We start from the raw sequence: 21105 nt of genomic DNA, 5'->3' as shown, positions 1-21105 counted from the left end.
TGTTAGCAGAACTGGCCAGGAGCTGCATGGCCTATTGAGGCAAGATGTATGAGGAAACATCTGTATCCAAGCAGAGGCAGAGGTCACAGTGTTAGCGGCTGTGTGAGTGCTGTCGGTGGGTGGGTTGGTTGTGCAATAGTGTTCGGCATATGTGTAAGGGGCATTATGTGTGTCATGTATAAACGCATTATTAATGTGCAACATATGTGTAACAGGCATTATGTGTGTCATGTGTATAAGGGCATTAATAATGTGCAACATATGTGTAAGGGGCATTATGGTTATAAGGACATTAATAATGTGTGTCATGTGTAATGGGCATTACTGTGTGGTATTATCATGGGTGCCGAGAGAAAAGGGTAGCAGGTACAAATTGCCCAGGCCAAAGTCTGATGGAAGGGCCCAGTGGAGGCCCCGGCCACCTCCCCTTAAGTGACAGCAGCAGCTGCAGCTCTTCTCCTCTGCCCAGCACACACTGCTTTGTGCTGGGTTGCAGTGTGGCCATGGAGGTGCTTAAAATACAATATTTTCTCAGGATTTTTTTCTAAGGGTATAATGTGAATAATGTGAGGAGTAATGTACATAAGGTAAAGTGGTACTACTGTGTGATGTAACGTGAATAAGGGACACCATCGCATGATATAATGTGAATAAAGTTGCCCTACTGTGTGGCATAATTTGAATTGGGGTACTATTGTGTGGCCATGCCCCTTCCCAGCAAGAACACACCCCTGTTTGGGCTGCGCACCGAATGTGTGCGCTGTTTCTATTTAAAATATTGCGGGTAGGAGCACCAAAATGATGACTGCTATGATGAGGGTTGATGGTGCTGGGAAAGCGGAGCAGGGTCAGAGGTGGAACTAGTGGCGGTGATGGGGGGCAGCAGCCAAAATATTGCCTGGGGCGTCATTTAGGCTAGGGCCGGCTCTGGAGCAGAGCATGTAACCCCTGGCAGAGCATGTAACTCCGGGCAGAGCATGTAACCCATGGCAGAGCATGTAACCCCTGGCAGAGCAGGTTAATCCCATGGCAAAGAGCATGTTAACCCCTGGCAGAAAATGTTAACTCCTGGCACAGCATGTTAACCCCTGGCAGAGAATGAACCCTGGCAGACCAGGTTAATCCCATGGCAAAGAGTATGTTAACCCCTGGTAGAGAATGTTAACCCATGGAAGAGCATGTTAACCCCTGGCAGAGCATGTTACTTCGGGCAGAGCATGTAACTCGGGGCAGAGCATGTAACCCATGGCAGAGCATGTTAACCCCTGGCAGAGCATGTAACTCCGGGCAGAGCATGTAAACCATGGCAGAGGATGTAAACCATGGCAGAGGATGTAACTCCGGGCAGAGCATGTAACCCCTGGCAGAGCATGTAACTCCGGGCTGAGCATGTAACCCATGGCAGAGCATGTAACCCATGGCAGAGCATGTAACCCATGGCAGAGCAGGTTAATCCCATGGCAAAGAGCATGTTAACCCCTGGCAGAAAATGTTAACTCCTGGCACAGCATGTTAACCCCTGGCAGAGAATGTTAACCCCTGGCAGACCAGGTTAATCCCATGGCAAAGAGTATGTTAACCCCTGGTAGAGAATGTTAACCCATGGAAGAGCATGTTAACCCCTGGCAGAGCATGTAACTCGGGGCAGAGCATGTAACCCATGGCAGAGCATATAACCCCTGGCAGAGCAGGTTAATCCCATGACAAAGAGCATGTTAACCCCTGGTAGAGAATGTTAACCCCTGGCAGAGCATGTAACTCCAGGCAGAGCATGTAAACCCATGGCAACGAGCATGTTAACCCCTGGCATCAAGCATGAAGCCCATAGCAATGAGCATTTAGGTAAGTGGAACTTACAAGGGTCAACAGAGTGTGCGGGGAGCTCCGTCCGTGGGGGCCCCATGAAGTTGTTGTACCGGGGCCCAGGATTTCTCTTGGTGGCCCTGCACATTCACATTACCCCCAAAGGGAACTAATGAAGCACTTCTGTTCTAGCAGCAAGCTGCATTATTTTACTATGACTAATGATATCTTGTTGTCTCCTCATATTAACTGATTATAAGATATTGCTGTCACAATAAATCAATTTTTCGAGGCATAAGGCATTTCTAATGGGGTTATAGTCATAAACCACATTATTATTGTGATATTCACAAAATACAATTGTAATTATTTTTTCAAGATATTTTGAAGTAGAGGTTTTGATTATAATGTCTGCAGGGAATACTGAGGCAGTAGTCACGTGACTACAGATGCATATCCACAACAGAAACTTATGTTTTGGGTATACTTATAATAATGTCACAAAAGGTTTAGAGTCTTTTACCTTAGATAAAAATACAGTCTGTTAAGCACATTACTAATCAGTACACATCTGACTACTCCCTTGATTCTAAAGTAATCAGCCTGATGCATTACTATATAACATTTACAGTATGTAAAACACAACTGAATAAATGAAGATGGAGTCTCGAGCAAAGTTACATACAGCCTACTGTATACCATACTTGCCTACTTTTGACAACTAGTTTCAGGGAGATTATAGTTGGTAATAGAATTTTGCAAAGCGCCCCATTGAGGGGGCATGTCATGCTCCACCCAAAGGGCGTGTCTAGTTCCATATATGGAGAGATTGTGAAAAGAGATAGTGAATGTGGCACCTAGAAGCATGTGTGTTTACTGCTACATCTGAGAGGAATCTTCTAAAATTACATATATTGGGGGGGGGATGTTCTAACATCCGCACCCCAGTTCCGCCCCCCTTCGCCACCCATCGCATTCATAATTATTGTATATGCACTAACATATGTGATAATTATGGCAAAGGACAGCTCTTGCGTTAAGAGCTGTCCTTAGTGGTGAGAGTTAGCGGGTCCCATGGGGACCCTGCGGCTCTCCCCTCCCTCTCTTACCCGGTATTGCTGCTGCTGTGCCGGGCTCTCCTCCTCCCTGCACCCAGAAGAGGATCATAATGCAGGGAGGAGGAGGTCACAGGTCCGGGCAGCACAGCTCTGTGCTGCCCAGTTACAGGTGAGGGGGGGTCTGTGCAGGGCGGCGGGGTCGGTGCGGGGCGGTGGTGGGTTTGCGTTAGAAGTCCATAGGTTTCAATGGGGCATCGCCAGATTTTTCTGGCGATGACCCCCGCCGGGGTTACCGCAAACCATATTTGATCCTTATTTTTTTTTTGTAAGGATATCAATATGCCTATCCCCAGCATGTTTAAATTGATCTACCACCTCTGATGGGAGGCTATTCCACTTATCTACTATTCTTTCTGTGAAGTAATTTTTCCTCAAATTTCCCCTGAATCTTCCTCCCTCTAGTTTCAGTGCATGTCCTCGTGTTCTGTTGCTCTGTCTCCAACCTGTACCTTCTTAAAACCCTTGATATATTTGAAACTTTCTATCATGTCCCCCCTTTCCCTTCTCTGCTCTAAAGTATACATATTAAGATCTTTTAGTCTTTCCTGGTACGTTTTGTGATGTAGGCCATGCACCATTTTAGTTGCCCTTCTTTGTACAGTCTCTAATGTATTTATATCCTTCTGGAGATATGGCCTCCAGAACTGAACACAGTACTCTAGGGGCAGGATGTTCTAACATCCGCAGCCCTGTTCGCCCCCCTTCGCCGGCCACTGCATTGTTAATGACCGCATATGCTCTAACACAGGCATGTCCAACGTTGGCCCTCCAGATGTTTTGAAACTACACATCCCAGCATGCTTTGCCAAAGTTTTGCTATTAGAGAATGCTAAAACTATTGCAAAGCATGCTGGGATGTGTAGTTTCAAAACATCTGGAGGGCCAACGTTGGACATGCCTGCTCTAACATATGCGGTCATTAACGCAAGGGACAGCTCTTGCGATAAGAGCTGTCCTTAGCGATGCGGCGCCGGTGCTGAACTTCCGGGTCTGGGATCCGGGGGTCCATCTGCGCTTGCGCAGCAGAGGGACGGCGATGGCGGGGGGCATGCCGGGAGGGATCCGTGACGGATCCCTCACACATTGCTGCGGTAAGAAGCTCATAGGCTTCTGCAGGGAATCGCCAGCTTTTGCTGACGATTCCCTCCACAGCGGTGACACTGCGGAGGGGGCACAGAGCATACATTTCTGTTTTAGAGAATTTCCCCCTAGATGAGGTCGTACCAATGACCTATACAGTGGCATTTCATACTTCTTTATTTCTACTGCTGATACATCTCTCTATGCAACCAAGCATCTGACTTCCTTCTTCATTGCTTTGTAGATGTTGATGAGCCCCAAAGCAGTTAGTAAGAGCTACTATACTTGGTAAAGTTCTGGGAAAAGGTGCTGATGATTCAATGTAAATGTATCTATCTCTAATTCCTTTTTTCCCCAAAAATTTAACAGTGTAATGTGGGCTAGGTGACATGAGGGAGATTGGTAGACTAATGAGGGAGAGAGGGAGATTGCTTCTATTTTAGGGAGTCTCCTGCAGAATGCAGCAGGGTAGGCAAATATGCTGTATACTTGCATACAAATATCAGATTTATTTCACAATTATTTACTTAATATATTTTTTCTCTTGCCTTGCCGCCCACCGATCCAGCCTGTTCACATCTTCCTTCCTACTAGGAGGAACACTAGCTGGCTCCTGCTCGGCATGGCAGTTCATTTGCAGTGACAAGGTGCAGTGAGCAACTGACTCTGAGTGCAGGGGAGGGGACTGGGGTGCATGCAGTGACATCTATGGTGGCGGCTGACCTGGGCAATGGAGCCAACTGCCGGTGCCGTAATTGTGTCTCAGCACCCTGCACCCGAAACGTGGTGCTGTGTGATTCCTCGGCTGGAGGCTACCCGGTAACTGGCTAGTGCTGCGGGACACATTTTGCGGCATGCAAGCTGGTGTTATAGATGTGTGCAGGGGTTTCTCTCTGACAGCATGCACAGAAAATCGGCAACCGCTACCCACAATCCCGCCGTGGCCGGTTCTGACGTCATCGCTGCATACCCGGCCCCTCACCATTTACAGATGCACACATGCGCAGTCCAGAATTTTATGGTGGGACCCTAAAAACCAGGAGGGCTGGGAAGGTTTGCAGGGCAGTGGGAGACTCATGCAAAAGTCACGAGCCTCCCACTCCTTCAGTATAAAAGGCAGGAAGTTCCTAAGCTCACTGTCAGTGATACAAGGAACTGGTGTGATTCTTCCCTGGCATCAGATAAGCCTGTTTTTCTATTGTGTTTTTACCTCAGCTTGCTTTAAGATTTTGGTAGTTGCCCTGACCCTTTGCTATTGCTAGAGATGAGCGCGTCCGGATTCCGGGAATCCGGACACCCCCGAACACCCCCCTATCCGAACACGTTCACGAGCCTGTTCGGGTTTTCCCTGCCCAGACTCGGAGCGTACCTTTCCGGCGCCCGCGAGTTCCCGCTGTCGGATCTTGCGAGATCCGGACAACGTCACTACAATGTCACTATATATATATAAGAACTTCCGGGCGGGCGCCATGTTCACTCCAGTCTAGGAGTATGAACAGTGTGCACGTCTGGCTGTCTTCCCTGGCACCTGCCCACGTGCTCACTCTCCCACCCCGCTGTGCAACCTGCGTGGTGTAGTAGTTTTAACTACTACACTGCTGATAGTGACAAGTTCATCCTGCGTGGTGTAGTAGTTCTACACTGCTGATAGTGACAAGTTCATCCTGCGTGGTGTAGTAGTTCTACACTGCTGATAGTGACAAGTTCATCCTGCTTGGTGTAGTAGTTCTACACTGCTGATAGTGACAACCTGTGTGGCATAGTTGCCTACCCTCCTGCATTTTGCAGGAGACTCCCTGAAATAACAGCAATCTCCCTCTCTCCCTCATTAGGCTAGCAATCTCCCTCATTACACTAAGCCCACATTACACTGTTACATTTTTTGGGGGAAAAGGAATGAGAGACAGATACATTTACATTGAATCATCTGCACCATTTCCCAGCACATTACCAAGTATAGTATCTCTTACTAACTGGGTTGGGGCTCATCTACATTTGGATATGTCATTTTAAAAGATTCCTCTCAGATGTAGCAGCACACACCCACGCTTCTAGGTGCCACGTTCACAATGTATTTTCATAATCTCTCCATATATATGGAACTAGACACGTCCTAGAAGTGGAGCATGACACGCCCAAAATTCTGCTACCAACTATAATCTCCCTAAAACTAGTTTTCAAAAGTAGGCAAGTATGCTGTGTGGTGTAGTAGTTTTAACTACTACACTGCTAATTGTGACAACCTGCTGAGTCTGACTGTGTTAGTGTAGTGTAGTGTAGTGTAGTGTGGTGTGGTGGTACACTGACAGAGTCTATGCTGTGCTGTATATTACACAGGGCTGGATTTGTGGCTAGGCCCGTGAGGCACCGGCCTCAGGGCGGCACCAATTAAGGGCGGCAGGCAGGCTGACATTCTGTTAAATGGTACAGCAGGTGGGCAGCGGCGAGTGACGAGCGCCGCCACCACAGACATGAATTATCATATGTTGGCGGCAGCACCGCTCGTCACCTGCCACTGCCCACCCACTCTGCCATGCACATTACATCACCGCTTAGTGGCTGGGTCCGACGGTCCCCCTGCGTGTCCGGAAATGGCTCAGGCTCACTGCTGCCGGCTCCCGCCCATTGGCTACTCTACACACACACAGTCTATTGGCTGCTGTGTATCCAGCAGCTGAGCTGAGCGGCGCGCAGATCCTCCCTGCGATCAGTCAGTCACAGTGTGTGAGCCGGAGAGAGACTGACGGAGACACTGTGCTAATCACTGTACTAATAAGTGCCTCCCTCCCTCCAGGTCCTCCATACAGTGAGCAGTCCAGAGTGCTTAAAAAAATATTAAGGTGGGCTACAGTTAAATTTTTATGAAATATATAAATAACAATGTATATACATGTATGATTACATTAAAATAGGGGGAGGGGGGGCACAAAAATGTTGTGCCTAGGGGCGGCCTGACCCCTAAATTCGCCCCTGATATTACATATTTATCTCTGTAGTCATAGGTGCCGATTCTGTGGGTGCTCAAGGGCCCGAGCACCCACGGAAATTGATGAGCACCCACGGGTCCAAGTCCGGCTGCTGGACCGCCGTATTAACTTGCTAATTTGCGGCTGCAGTACCCGCATCGCCGGACCCGCCACCTGGAAAATAGTATGCCAGGAAGTGTGTATTCCGTCTGCGGAGTAATATACGGACGTGGGCCGGCCAGCATGCGCGTGCTCAGGGTGTGCTGTGCAACTGAGTAGCATTTATGTACATGCACTGTGGGAGCATTTATGTACCTGCACTGGGGGTGGGGGAATTTATGTACAGTACTTGGCACTGTGGGAGCATTTATGTATTTGGCACTGTGGGGGCATTTATGTATTTGGCGTAATGTGTAAAAAGGAGGACTCTGCTGCTTTAATGTGTAAAAAAGGGAACTCTGCTGCCGTAATTTGAATATTGGAGACAACTGTGCTATGTAATATAAATTGGTATTATTTTGAGACCATGCCCCTTCCCCATGAAGCCACTCCCCTATATTTTTGGCTTGAGCACCCACCAGCAAAAACATAAATCGGCACCTATGCCTGTAGTCTGTGCCTGTGTCTCATATAGATTGATTGACCTGTCCTCCAGTGTCCAGTCCCACTACCTACCACCAAATTCCTTAATAATAATCCTTTTAAATTTTTCTGTGTCTACTGCTGTGTGACTAAGCTGGAAGAGGGTACTACAAGTCTCACCTCACCTGTGCAGGCCACACGTCAGTGCAAAATAAATTGCAAAAATACATATTTTTTATTTTAGAATAAAGGGGTTAGTAAATAATACTGACTTATTAATAATCATTTTCTGTGTCTGCTGCTTTGTGTGTAAGCCAGGAGGCCACACGTCAGTGCAAATTGCAAAATATCATTTTTATTATACAATAATAAAGGGGTTATGGACTTCTTAATAATCCTTTTCAATTTTTCTGTGTCTGTTGCTGTGTGACTGTTAGCTGGGAGAGGGTACTACAAGTCTCACCTCACCTGTGTGCATACCGGTGCTGCGAAATAATCAGTAAAAAATTTTTGGACAATAAGGGTTACTGACTTAAATAAATTCCTTAAAATCCTTTTCAATTTTTCTGTGTCTGCTGCTGTGTGACTCTTAGCTGGGACAGGGTACTACAAGTCTCACCTCACCTGTGTGCACGCCGCTGCTGCTAAATAATTGGTGCTGCCAAATAATCAATCAAATTTGACGTACTGATGTACTGTAAATAATAATCCTTTTACATTTTTCTGTGTCTCTGCTTCTTTGCGTCTGTACTCCAGAAAGATAATTGAGAACCAAAATATGGAGGCTCCAATAATACAAGAACCACTTCCTCCAAGTGCTGAAGCTGCTGCCACTAGTCAAGACATAGAACATGATGATGAAATGCCATCAACGTCTTCTGCCAGTGCCGATGCCCAATGTCATCGTCGAGGGCGTGTGAAATCCAAAAAGGCAAAGTTGAGTACATTTAAGAAAAAAAAAAAAATGTAAATCCTTGGAGGAGAAATGTAAGCTTGCCAATATGCCATTTACCACACGGAGTGGCAAGAAATGGCTAAGGGTCTGGCCTATGTTCTTGACTAGTGGTCCAGCTTCACATGACGATCATAGCCCTCCTCCTCATCCTCCCCCCCCCCCCCTAGAAATGTAAAGAGAGTTAAGCTGTCAACAAAAAGACAGCACACAACTCAGCCTTCTAAAAGACATGGTATCACAAATCCCCAAGGAGAGTCCAAGGGTGTTGGTGGTTGCAAAGCCTGACCTTCCCATCACTGTATGGGAAGACGTGGCTCCTTCCACCATTTGCAGTGCGCCCTCTGCATATGCTGGAAGGATCACCCACAGTCCAGTTCCTGATTTTGAAGTTGGCAATGTAGTACACCAGGAAGAGGAAATTGATGTAGCTGGTGCTGAGGAGGAAGTTGATGAGGAGGAGGAGGATGCTGATGGTGATGACATATCACAATAGCAGATCCAGATTTAAACTAAGGCAAGGCCAATTTTATTTTAATGGTACCCTGCGCTAATCTAAATATTGCACCATACTTTATACTGAAATCACAAGTGCCAGACAAGGATTTAAAATGGCGGCTGCTTCTCACACCTGTCCTGCTACTGAATCACACTTAGATTAGGTGTTGCAGGTGTCTCCGGGAAGCCATTCTGCAGTGTTAATGGAAGCACTGTACCTTAAGCACAGATAACATGTACATGACTGTGTAACATTCACAGACACACTGTAATGCAGATGAAGATATTCCAAATATTATTCCGGGAGGCTGCTGCCGCTCTCACCCTGCATCACACAACCTGGCGCCGTCGGAAGATAACCTAAAAAGTGACAGGAGCCTGCAGGAGATGCTTGTGGTGGCCCGCAAAATTGCTGGACACTTTTGCCATTCTGCCACTGCCTGCCGAAGGCTGGAGTAGCAGCAAAAGCTCCTCAACCTGCCCTGCCATCACCTCAAACAAGAGGTTGTGATGTGCTGGAACTCCACCCTCTATATGCTGCAGAGGATGGAGGAGCACCAAAAGGCCATTCAAGCCTACACAGCCACCAATGACATAGGCAAAATAGCGGTGATGCACCTGACTCAAGTGCAAGTGCATATACTAAAGGGGATATAATAAGGAAGGGGGGGGGTATATTTGGCCAGTAGGTTCTGCACCATTGCAGCTCTGCAGTGCAGCTATTCCATTCATTGGCTTCTCTTTTCGACCCGTGTAAGAAACCTTTAGCCATTGACAATCTATTTGTGTATTGCTTCCGCTCACCTAACTTGCTGGAAAACAATTTATTTTGGAAGCTCCGAGCAGATCTCAGTGCGGCCCAAAATCATCCGCTGCTCCTTGGCTGTATGTATTTAAATACCCATCAATCAATGATGTAAACTCAGCTAACATGGCATCTAACAGTGCTAGACGCAGAGCCAAGTGGTGTAAGACTTCCAGAGCCAATTCTTTCAGCAAATGTGTAGACATTGGACGATCAAGCCATATATTGGGGGTTATCCTTTATTAAAGTTTGCTTGTAAGTCAGGAATGAAACTTGAGAAGACGGCACATTGAGATGTCGAGTCAAACATTCCTTAACTGAACACGTACGATTAGGAAGGAAGCCCCCAGTTTCCATGAAGAACAGGTATACATCTACAGTACCTACTGTATTATATTGGTGGGACGAGACATCCCCAGCCAGCGACAGTGATGGACCACATTTAGAATGCTTTTGTCTTTAAGCACCATTTGTAGCCCGTTTCTGAAAACTCCAGGCCCCAAGAGCAGGACATCAAAAAGATAAACGCATCTTTTCGTAGCCACCTGCAGCCAGCACAACTTTCCATGGTGACACAAGTTCAGTCCCACTGCACCTAAGCTCAGGACTTTCTGGCTCTGCAGATGTCGAATTGCAGGACCAAGCATAGGCTGAAACTTGTCTATCACAACATACTGTAGTCTGCATCTTTATCCTCAACTGCCCATTTAATGGCCTGTACGATACTGTCATGCATCCCATACGGTGCAGGTAGATCAGGCTCACTTACTTCCCCGGCAGGTTTCCCAGCATCTTAAATGCTCTCTTGTGATAAGGTTTTATCTGTTTCATTAGCTGTATTTTCTGGCTCTTGACTTGAAGGACCAGACAATTCTTCTTGTTTCCACTTTCAGAATGGTATGCCAAAAGAGGATTTTTGTTCCAGGCACTTCTTCCCCAGTTGCTAAATCCTTAACTTTTCTTAAAGTGATTGTACAGGTCACATCAATACTCATTGGCACACCCTGAAAGCATCCACTGGTGTTTGTAAATTTGATATTCTTCCCAATGACCTACGTTAGGAAGCTGGTATCAGTTACTATGTCCATGCTAAACATATATTACAGGCGCAGGACCGAGCACAGCACACACCGCTGGCAGCAACTGCAAACAACCGCACCCTCCTAAAGACATTTTATCACAAATCCCCAAGGAGAGTCAAAGGGTGTTGGTGGTTGCGATGCCGGACCTTCCCATCACTGTGGTGGAGGATTACTTTGGTCACAGCATCCAAGTAGAAATGTCAGACAGTCCGTACCTATAGTGGCAGGACAAAAAGGCAGTTTGGAAGCCCCTGAACAAAGTCAAACTTGCACTTATTTACCTGAGTTGCCCCCCCCCCCCTCCAGTTTGTACTCTGAAAGACCTTGACACACCTGGAAAAAGCTGTTTATACAGCGAAACGCGTCGGTGGATTGGTGCTATACAATTGTGACACCCAGACCTTGCTGTCCCCTGATGACCAGAAAGGAATTTAAATCTATCCACAATCATCCATGCGTTCTGTGTACTAGAAGAACATCCTCAACCATCTGGCTACTAGCGAGACTGGCATATTCAACCTGCTGACACCATACAGCTCCTGCCATCCCACTGGAGGAACGCCACCTCGCCATTTATTGGAGGACCCTGGAAAACATTGGTACCAACAGACTGCCACACTCCCTACCATTCGTACCCAATTTGGTTGGATGTAAACATTACATTGGATAAGTCAAAATCAGAGGACATGGGTGACTATTTATCCCTAATGCACCAATATTCTTTTTAATTAATTTTATTATAAATTGTATTCTTTTTAATTGTTGAGCATGCTACATATGTAAAAATTCTTTGCAAATGTGTTTATTAAATATACAGTAATTTTTATTGGTAAATTACATCATTCCTTTATTGTTTAGCGCAGCATACCACTCATCCTTTTTTGTACTCTGAAAGAGTTTTTAGTGCAGCGGGGAACCTGGTCAGTGAGTAGTGTAGAAGGTTCCTTCATCAAAATGTGGAGAAGATAATGTTCATCAAAATGAATTGGATAAGGATGAGGACGACATCTTGCATCTATAGAGCCAGTTTGTGCAGGGAGAGGTGACTTGCTTTTTTTGTGTGGGGCCCAAACAAACCAATCATTTCAGGAACAGTCGTGTGGCAGACCCTGTCGCTGAAATGATTGGCTCGTTAAAGTGTGCATGTCCTATTTATGCAACATAAGGGTGGGTGGGACAATTCCATCTTGCACCTTTTTTTGCCAATATGTGCTTTTTGAGGCCTAGTTTTTCAAACAGCCATCGTCTCTGCTGCTGCAGTGCCACTCCTAGATGAGCCATGTGTTTGTACTGCCCACTTGTGTGGCTTAGCATAGTTATCCAGCTACCTCGGTGCAACCTTTTGCCCTAAAAACAATATTGTGAGGTGTGAGGTGTTCAGAATAGACTGGAAATGAGTTGAAATTAATGATATTGAGGTTAATAATAGCATAGGAGCAAAAAAAAAAACATATTCTGCAATTTTGTCAGTTTTTATGCTTTTTAAAAAAAAAAAATCAGAACCCAAAACACGATACACAAAACACGAAACACAAAAATGGTGGTGTTTTGGAACAGATACAGATCCAAAACACTGCTCGAGATACAGGCCCACAACGTGTTTCACGGAACACGAAAAGTGCCCGGTGCACATCCCTAGCTATTGCCTATGACACTACTGCCTTATTCCTTATATGTGTAATGTTTGATACAGTATGTAATATCTCTTTAGGAAGCTTATTACAAATATATCCTCATACATCATTACTGCAGTCACACTAAACAGCCCCTTTTGGTGTGCCAGGTCCTGTGAGACTCTACTAGCGCTGAGCTTCTTTCTTGCCAAAAATGTGTCTTAGCCGCAATGTGATAGGAAAATAATGCACCAGGTAGTGCTGAAATGAGCGATTTCAGCTTAGGTAGGTACTGTGATCACTTTGATTCTGACACTTGTATGTATTATGTGACTGAGTATTTGAGTCTGTAGTAGCTGCAGCATTTCTCCTTGCCAAGTTCCAATGTGCTTTGTTTACAGACTCAGATGACTATGGATCAATAATGCATCCCAATGGATCAATGATAAAAAGCACAATGAAAAACAGAGAGGAAATATGGTAGAGGGAATCATTTGCTCTCTCTCATGCAAGTGAATTACATTCGTCTTTCTAAACTCAACTACAGCATATCACACTTTCTTCTGACAGTTCAATGTCCTTTAAACGACTGGTACCCAAAATGTTTATTAAATTCTTAAAAATGTCTGTCTTTTGAGACTAGCACAAAATGAGATTAGTGAGGAATAGGATATGCTGTCTAACTAAAGTGAGAAGCAGAAGGTATACTAGTATGCACAAGGTATCATTGAGCAAGGGCCTGGTGGGAGAATAAAATAGTGTGTGAGGGGACGCAGTGCATTTTAACCTGTGTCCACGTTGACTGTGTCAACATTCGGGTAAAAAAAACAGTGAAAAACCCCATTTTGACCTTTTGACTGTCGACCTAGACCATGTCAACCTAATGCTTGTGTCGATGACCTGTTGACCTTGTCCCATGTCGACCTAGACCCTTGTTGACCTTGCAGTATGTCAACCTAATGACTGTCGACCATCTTTAGGTCGACCAAACAATCCATACCCGTTTTGGTATTAATATAAATTTTTATAATCAGGTCCACAAACTGGAAGAAATCAGTGAATTTCAGAAAGTAATAAAATAAGGGGTGAATTCAATTAGTCATGATAAATTGCCACTGCTAATTACTCACTGCTTGTGGTAGATACAATTATCCCTAATATCTGGAAATATTGGGGACTTTGTTTCACCTGCCCGGAGACAGGAGAAACAAAATCACTGATAAATGCTGTGTTTTCGTGGTTGTGGAAATGAAAACGCAGGGATCCAGAAACTTATCCTGGACCCAGTGTGTTATTGCACACACCCCCCCCCCCCTGTAAAAAAGGGGGATTACCCCCTAAAAAAACGTTACTGCAATTTTTATGCATAGAACAGGAGATCTCCCTAATTCTTTTATCAACTTGGAAATTTAGATGAGCAACAGCGGCTCTTTTCGAAGTATCTTTTAAAGCAATACATGTTTGCTGCAACTCATTTTAGCTAGAGCAAATAGTATAGGTATATATGTGATAAGTAGAAATGTGCAGAGTAAAACAATTCCAAAAATGTAAAATAAACATAAAAAATGTAAAAGTATAACAAGTACTTTTAAATGCTACAAATATATTAAAACATACCCTAGTTTTTAATCTGTAAATTGTTCAGTGAAGTTAACAGCATTATATACTAGGTAGCTCATGTATGAAGATCATTTTCTACTTGTTCATTAAACCAATGTTCACCTGCAATTAGGAAATTGCTTATGTTCCTAATGCGGTTGATTCGTTTGTACTACACAATAAAACATTGAGCTAGACATTAGATCTACTTTATCTTAGAAAAAAATAATGTCCTGACCAGTTGTTATTAATTTTCTCCTTTTTGTGATCAGAGATAAGAGAACGTTTTATGTTCTGTGTAAAACAGAAGTAGTCGATTTTATCAGAATTCTTGCACAAAGCAACATTTACCTATTCTTTAGGAAAGCCGACAGCTGGTTGAGAATTGACATGAAATTTACAGGCTGCCCTTGGGATGCATTCCAGGCTAAATTACAGGTTTAGCACTATTCGGAAAGTGGAAGAAATATGAAATGCGATGAATATAACCCAAAGAAATGACTCATTTGTATTTTTCCTCTTCTCTTTATTGCCATAGTCTGCAGGCTGCAAACCTGTTATTACTACTTAGACAGAGGAGGTGAAGGCATTATAAAATATATTATGAAGATGACAATGAATAACGATTAATGTGGCAACCTCACATGGGCAATAAAAATGTGCCTGATGATCATACATAGGGGGTATTCAATATGGCATTCCCACTGTTAGAACGTCGTTTTCACCCAGGTCGACTGAAACTCGACAGCCGTAACTCAATGTTCTGGCTATCGAGTGTCGGAAAGTGATTGTGTCGGCGAAAACGGCTGCGGATTGTAGGAAAATGGCCATGAATTCCACAATCCGAGCCCGTTTGTTTTAATGTCGAATCTGTTTTCTCAGAATCTGCCTTCAATCCTTTCGGAATTGGCAGCATTGAATAGGCAAGTGCCTATATTTACCGTTTCGGGAAATATTGGCACATGTTGAATACCCCCCATAGTCCCTAAAACCACTTTACTATACACTGTGGAGATCATTCAGGTTGATTTTGAATTTTGCAGCTTTGCAAGTCAACCAAACGCCTCCCGCATGACCATCCGTCGCCACACACTTGCATGCTGAATTTCCCCACATGGATGCAAATGGAAGTTTTGCATATATATACAGCTTGCATGCTGGGAGGAAATCATTCAGTGTTTGCCTACCATTGAATGATTTCTTATCTGCTCTCAAATCTAAGACACTCTCTGGTGTCTAAGATTTTCGGCTACCTTGTATGGGAAGAGGGCGGGCATCCAGTGATGTCAGCTGCCCGCTCCTGCATAATGGCTGCATTACCATGGGAATGCCCAGCATTTTCATGGGAACGCCCATGAAACGCTGGGCATTTCCCTAGGGGCGACCACGGCCCACTGCCCCAAGCCCCCCACCAGCACTGCTGTGTGCGAGAGGCCGGCAAACAATCAATTCGCCATGGCCACTCACAAAATGCGGCTGCTGTTTATGTGCATGCGCAGTCGCAAAACATCGCTCCCCTGTGCAAATGCACTGGGGAGCTAGGCGACCTGAATGAGGACCTGTATGTGCTTTAGTACAGTAAAGTTCTATAGATTTTATGTATTTTTTTAGCATTATATTTTTACTTTTTACCTGGTTTTCCTTGCTTAAGTATTTTAATGTTGTAGACATTTTGAGGTTTTTTTTTCAATATTGAATTGAAATGTGTTTCCATAATCCATAGCAATTATGTTTTAATTTCCTCTTTAGTGTACACTGGGTTTTATATTAATCCCTTTCATTATCATTCTCACTACCAAGATACTTTTATTCTTTAAAAAGAACTATCTTAGCATATTTTCCAGAACATTGCTGATTCCATATTTAGTTCCAGTAAAGCAAACAGCGGCAGTCTTAGCCACCTTTTTCAATTGTGTTAACAGCAGAGCAGATATATCATTACAATTTAATTTCCTTTAGCAAACATATCAAACTCTATGATTAAGTAATAAATATTTTTTTTTTTTTACTATTATTTAGGTTAAAGCACAAAGAGCTTAAATGCCAAAACAAATTGCAGCATCATCTGTAAACTTTACACGACACATAACCCAGATGCAATTTCCAGCTTTGAAGTCATTCTATCTTACAACAGCTTTATCTTCTCATCAGATGAAGTTAGAATACCACTTGTCTAATTTACTGCACAGCTATCTCTACACAGAGGGCATAAAAATACCATTAGTATCATGTAACAATTTCATTTGTTGCCTAGATCAGCTAATCTCTAATAATGTTGTACATTTCAATGTAGTAGTTATTGAGAAAAAGGTCGTAGACTCAATTGAGAATAAATACAGTATTAGCAGCAATGAAACTTTACAGAACACGGTCTTGATGCTGTGATGCTCTGTGTTGCATAAATTGTGTGACTGCATCAACTGCAATGTATATTTTATTAAATGGAAAATAGGTCATATTACTTCTGTATATAATGTCAACATACATTTGTGTCCTCTACACTGTTGCTGTAATCATGCCAAAAGCCGTTATGCACATCAGGTCCTGTGAGACTAGCGCCAGGGTTCTTTGTTGCAATGTCACAATGTGATGCCACTTGGGCACACCAGGAAACTACATTGATTAGTTTGAATTTTGTTCAACTAAATCTTAAACCTTATACATACAGTACATTTATACAAGTTCTGGTCTACTTGTATAAACTCAGATTACAGATACAGATGTGTCCACATACATCTTGGCTTTTTTTCTCAATTTGTCACAACATGTAAAACACGGCTTAGCTGTTTTTCCAAATGTAGCAAGTAGATAGAGTCTAAAAAATTTCTAAAGCAGTAGAACGTGACTTTTGCAGAGTCCAAGGTGTGCCATATTGTGCCACACATGGTGCAGTAAAACCAAGATGTACGTGGACACATCTGTATATAGACTAGTGTCCAGCAAAAAGACACCTGGCCTATTAGATTTGCATGCCATATGGCATATTGATGCTAGATTTATGAGAACACCACGATATCCACTTAAGATCCTGTAGAGAAGGTCCAAGTTTTGTTTAGCAGCATTTAGCTTCTAAAGCCTACAGTACTTGGTGCTATTTTTGGTTGCCATTACAGTATTACAAATAGTCATTTTCCCAGGATTTTAGACATGTAAGGCAAAATGTAATAGGGTGGGAGAATCAGAAAGAGAGACATTTTGGGAGGATTTTCCCATTTTTTTTAAAGCGGCAATCAATCAATTACATGAAATCAACCTGGTTTTTCAGTGTAAATGATTGCCGCTTTAAAAAAAATGGGAAAATTCTCCCAAAATCTCCCACTTTCGGATTATGAAACCCTATTACATTTAACCTGTATTGTTATAAACACCAGGGTACAGAATACATTTCTAATTTGAATGTTTTATCTCCTTAACAATTGTTTTTGGTATTTATATATAAAAAAATGAAACTAAAGAATTAAGAATTTATTATCTGGATCTGGATTTCAGTTTTGGGGATTTTATTTGTTATTCTCTTGTTTTATGTAAATAAACATTATTAAATTAGTTTAAGCAAATCATAGTGTAATATTATTACGCTATTTAAATAATATACAGCACTATACAGAGTTTTCTTGCATCAATTCCATGTCATCATGGAGCTTACAAACAATTTTCCCCTACTAAAGTCAGGCAGACATTCACACACTAGGGCCATTTTAGCTAGAAGCCAATTAACCTACTCATATGCTTTTGGACCAAGTTCGCACCATAGCTAATAATGGTAACTCTTTAGGATTGGGAAATTAATGTAGCAAAAGAAGATTGCCCTCCCATATTATTTACATATGCCTAATTGGCTTTACCTTTAAAAGTAACATTAAAGCAAATCTCCATTACAATGACACATGACTATGGCATATTTTGGACCAAGATAAAGCATTCTTCATGATCTAAACTGTTAAATAATTCATGATAAACCATAGAGGTTATTAGGAAGGATGATAATTGATATAGAGAGTTGAATCAGTGACTCCACGTTTGGGGATATAAACTCAATTCCAATTATTTTTTAATAGATAAGGCTGTCCTTTCAGTTGATACTATACAATGAAGTAAGCCTGGAACTACATTATAGTGTTAGAGCAAATTCTAAAAATACTTAACTGCATGCTGAGGGCACAAACTTCTAGAATTATAATAGTTCATGCTATAACTGAAAAAAAGTGATTATTCACATTTTAAAAGTCTAAGTATAAAATATTCCTTGTGTATATCCTTACCACCTACCTAAAAAGAAAAGTCAGCTTGGAATGAGCGCAGAGATAAGCTGCCAAATAAGGGAGATTAAAGTAAGGGCATCTTAGGTATATTTAAACAATAAAATAGTGGCTGAGTTGAGTGAACTGTGTGAACAAATATGCTCTAGACACACACAATGTTTTGTATGTTATGACTCCCATCAGACACCTAGAACTTTATCACACCTCATCCCTTTTCAACATACTTCTATTTCCACTAGCAAGCTTAACCACAAAAATGTTAATTTTCTTTTTATAACACTCTCAATTTTGCACACCTATTCCAGTGGTTCCCAAACTGGGTGCCTCAGTGCCTTGGGTTGGTGGACCAGGATCAATTTATACTATTTATGGACAATGTAACAGGCAAATCCAGTGCTGGTGGCTGCCAATAATAACATATGTTTACAAACTGAAGCAAATGATGTCCCTCACCACATAACTGTGATATATAAACACAATTTAATATTTTTTTCTGAATTTCTCAAGAAAAATTTGGCCTAAGGGGGCCTTGGAAACAGTTTGATGATCTAGGGTACCATGATTTGAGAATCCCTGATTTCTTTAATGCATTGTTCTTAAATTCAAGATGAGTCATATCTTACATAGTAAAAGGCTAAAGCCGGTCCTCACCTTTATGGGGAGAAGTGTTTTGCATAATGGTTGCTACCTGATGGCGCTCAAAGGAGCAACACAAGTGTTGGTACAGCCGCTGGCACTGCCATTACTGTTATGTTGTTCCATCTTTTTGACAGCCTGATAACTAGTGCTCAATAAATGCTATGCAATACGTAATTTGTACAGCCAAAAAGCAGTATACTGTTAAGTACATTGAGTCATGTGCAACACCATCCTTTCCTTGAATTTTCTTTCAGTCTTCCCTATATAGGAAAGACTGTATGGACATAGCAATTGGTACGCTGTAAAGGTGGAATTACATGTAAAGTGGTGGCGTATTTTATACACTTTTCCAGAATACGGATGATTAAATTTCTTTCCATATATATATATATATATATGGAAAGAAATTTAATCATCCGTATTCTGGAAAAGTGTATAAAATATATATATATGGAAAGAAGAAGAAATAGAGGTGCGCGCTATATATTTCACCACTTTTGGAAAATACATAAATCGCACTCCTGTGGGAGTGCAGCCTCGCTGCACACCCACAGGAGTACGATTTATGTCTCTTCCAAATCGTGTGTTATAACAGCACATGCATTGAAGAGACCCCTGTTTTGAGCAGTTATTTTTGTTATTTCAAGCGATAATCGTCAGAATTTCGGGCTTATTGAAATCCTACACCTCTGCAGGACAGAGGTTTTACTAAGACTGGCGTGGTCAGCGATTTAAAAAAAAAACTACTGTTGGGAGAAATTTATTCCTATGGTACCTTTCATATTGGATCCATATCTACCCCTGATGAAGTCCTAAACGCGTAGGGTTTCTTACCAAAGAAAATTGCTCTTGGATGTTGGATCAATTGACATTCATCTGAACAAACTGTATTTAAATGTGGGATTACCTATTGAGTCATGTACTAATTTGTTTTTATTGAATCTTGTCTTTGTAAAAAATCAGAATAAATACAGTTTTTATACATACAGTATGATCATTGATATACAAAAGTGGTGAAATATATAGAGCGCACTTCTATTTCTTCTTCTTTCCATCTTTCCCACTTGGTACCTTTATTAACAGCAAGGTACTATAGAAGTGCAGCCCACACCTCAGTGCAGAAAAAGGACCACATCCCCCACTTTCGATATATATATATATATATATATATATATATATATATATATATATATATATATAAACATCCAAATAAAGAGGCACTCTGATGTAGTGAAAAACAAACGGCTGTATTGTAGGCGCTACAATACAGCCGTTTGTTTTTCACTACATCAGAGTGCCTCTTTATTTGGATGTTTATCTTCTTCGTTTGAAGTGCACCTGGATTCACTATTATAGTGAGTGCCGACTACCAGTGGACATTATATATATATATATATATATATATATATATATATATATATATATATTACATTTAGAAATACTGTGAAGAATGACATAACAATTACAAATCAAGAGAACAACTTGAAAACTGTATTTACCAGGCCCATTTTGTGTCAAAAACTCAATTTTCACCAATTAATTTCTCCATTCTTTTTACTGTTCAGTAGCATAAATTGGCTCTACTGTGTCACCCATTTCTATAATCCATTATACCATTTCAACAATTTATTATCTGATTTGTTTCAAGAAGAAGTATAATCAAGGAATAAATACAAGAAATAACAATAAAAATGTAAAACAAAATCAATATGAAGTACTAAAAAATAAAGTTTTTAGATCTTATGCCAGTCTACGAAATGAATATGCTGGAAACCTGTTCATTTATACTGATAGCATACAGTATTAGTGAAACAAACTTAGTTTTTTGGGGTTTTGGTTGGGGGGAGTTCAATTGATCTCCAGGGAATGAATCAAGTAACCCTGATAGTTGGCACAATTGGGGATTTTGTTTCACATGCCCGGAGGCATGATGAGCAAAATCTGCGATAAATGCCTTTTTGATTGGATGCGATAGCAAAAACAATTATTAGCAAGTAAACTTTACCACAAATAAAACATCTGTAAATAAATTGCCTGATAAAGAAATCAGGCAAATAATTACAATAATAAGAAAAAAATTAGCATGTACTACATTTTATTGAAATT

The 21105-nt window shown here is 42.0% G+C and overlaps 1 protein-coding gene and 1 pseudogene across 5 annotated transcripts in view; one reads left to right on the top strand and one right to left on the bottom strand.

The window, feature by feature from the left end:
- The window catches only part of SNTG1 (syntrophin gamma 1), a 577365-nt gene that overhangs the window by 265896 nt on the left and 290364 nt on the right, over positions 1-21105 (top strand). The window lies entirely within an intron of this gene.
- Positions 9824-10596, bottom strand: LOC146005701 (piRNA biogenesis protein EXD1 pseudogene; annotated as a pseudogene).

Source organism: Crinia signifera, chromosome 5 (assembly GCF_055691185.1).
Source record: "Crinia signifera chromosome 5, ASM5569118v1, whole genome shotgun sequence".
Taxonomy (NCBI): domain Eukaryota; kingdom Metazoa; phylum Chordata; class Amphibia; order Anura; family Myobatrachidae; genus Crinia; species Crinia signifera.
This window is presented reverse-complemented; position numbering and strand designations above follow the sequence as displayed.